Raw genomic sequence first — 2,085 nt, forward strand, 5'->3', positions numbered from 1 at the left:
ACTCCAAAGTCATACCTGACCCATGCCATAACTCCCACAAATGTGCATCTGGGATCTGCTGTGGGGCACATGGTGATTTCTCTTCTTCACTCATTGCCATGGGGAGTGGCTGCAAAGGTATTTGTCACACCTCTTCTGTGGGTAGGAGAAGCTGTAACCTGGGGAGCACCCTTTAAAACTCTTCCAGCAGCCTCTCATCCAAACATGAGGAAGCACTGGATGAACACATAGAACTAATCATAGCTGGAAAGAAGGTATGGTTTATAATTGTTTGGAAACTTTCTGGATAGCCTTTTGGCTATCTCCTGGATTTTATGCTGTTAGCTTGCTTGTTAGCTTTCTCCAAGCATGGCTGTGCTCATTTGCACACAATCATTTTGGTAAAGCCTTTGACACAATCACCCACAGCACTCATTCGAAAGCTGAGGAAGAGTGGGCTAAAAGAAGAGACTTGGTTAGGAACTGACTTAACCGGTAGGCTCGAAGGGTAATGATCATCACTCGACATCTGTCAGGTGGTCAGTGATGAGCAGAGTAGCTCAGGATACCTTGAGCGTCAGTAAATATCTTCATCAATGACCTAGATCATGACACAGTGCACCCTCAGCAAATTTGCAGAGGATAGTAAATTAAGAGGGAGTGGTTAACATGACAAATGGCAGAGCTGTATTCTAGAAGGATCTTGATCTACTCAAGGACTTGGCCGGGAAAAACCTCAAAAAGTTCAGAAAGAAGTCTGCAGCTCAGGTGGAAGAGCTGCAACACACTTGTATGGACCATGAAACAAACATCTGAATTGCAGCTTCATTGGAAATGATCTGGAGGTTACTGCAGACACCAGGCTGAACATGGAGCCAGGAGTGCACTCTCACTACCAGTCAGGTAATGGGCATATCAGACTATCTCAGGAGAAGGATGACCGGCAGAAAATGATGTTATTTTCTGGAAGACTGTAACCAGCTCTCATTCTCTGACTTAGGGAGGGTTGTGGAAAAACAGGAGAGGATCCAACAGATTCTCAGAGTCCTGTATCACGTGGAGGTTAGAGCGCTGTTGAGGGAATTTAGGCTTGTTTAATGTTGTGAATGGGAGATTAAGGGTCAATCTAAGAGCACCCTGTAAGTACTCAGTAGCAAAGATGATGAAACCAAACTCTTCTCAGTAGAGAAGCACCAATGGCCACAAGCATTGGCTTTGGATGTTCTGATTTCAGTTTAAGAAGAGAGAAAAACACCAAATGGTTGGAATAGTGCTGGAGTGGCACTTGCTTAGAAGGGCTGTGGAATATCCACCCTTTGAGATTTTTAAGGTTTGGCTAGGTAAAATCATGGCTAATCTGACATAGTCTTGTCAATAATCCTGCTTCAAACACAAGATTGGATCAAATTCCAACAAATTTTCTATGGCAGCAGGAAGAAAAAAATAAAGTGGTTTTTTTGTATTTGTCATTTTGTGAAATATTTGTTACTCATACAGCTGAGAAAGAAGCTACAATTTTCTCTTTAACATATTCCTGCCTTCCTATTTCAAGAAATACTGAAATCATAGCCTAAAAATCCTTTAGCTTTCAAATCTTCCTTGCTTCTGTTTTTAACAAACAACATCAGGAAAAGATCCATAAAAAAATAAAGAACTGCCATCTTAAGGTTTTACTTCCTTTTTAGCTTCAGAAAATGGTAACATCAAACTTCTGTGCTTCTGCTGATAAAAATTCACTTTAACATTTAACTCTGGCTAAATATTAAAGATTCATGAATGAAAAAGCTGAGTTATCTGTTTTGCTGTGAAAAGCATATTTGAATTTTTTTTGTACATGCATTTTTGCAAAATGGCATTTACTGGGTGGGGAGGAGGTGCTGGGAATTGGATGGGAGAAAAAGGAGAACCATTAAGTTGATGTCTCAGAGGATTTTTTTCCCCTGTATTGAAAGTAGTATTCCTCAACTGTCTCTTGTTTACTTATCTAAACTTGCTAGTTGAATTGAGGATATTTTATGGAAACACTTTTAAATTGCTATTGATACACAGATTTGAATTTTCAGTATTAAACCATTACAACTTATATTAAGGTTTGTGTGCTATAAT

Source organism: Acanthisitta chloris, unplaced genomic scaffold (assembly GCF_000695815.1).
Source record: "Acanthisitta chloris isolate BGI_N310 unplaced genomic scaffold, ASM69581v1 scaffold22952, whole genome shotgun sequence".
Taxonomy (NCBI): domain Eukaryota; kingdom Metazoa; phylum Chordata; class Aves; order Passeriformes; family Acanthisittidae; genus Acanthisitta; species Acanthisitta chloris.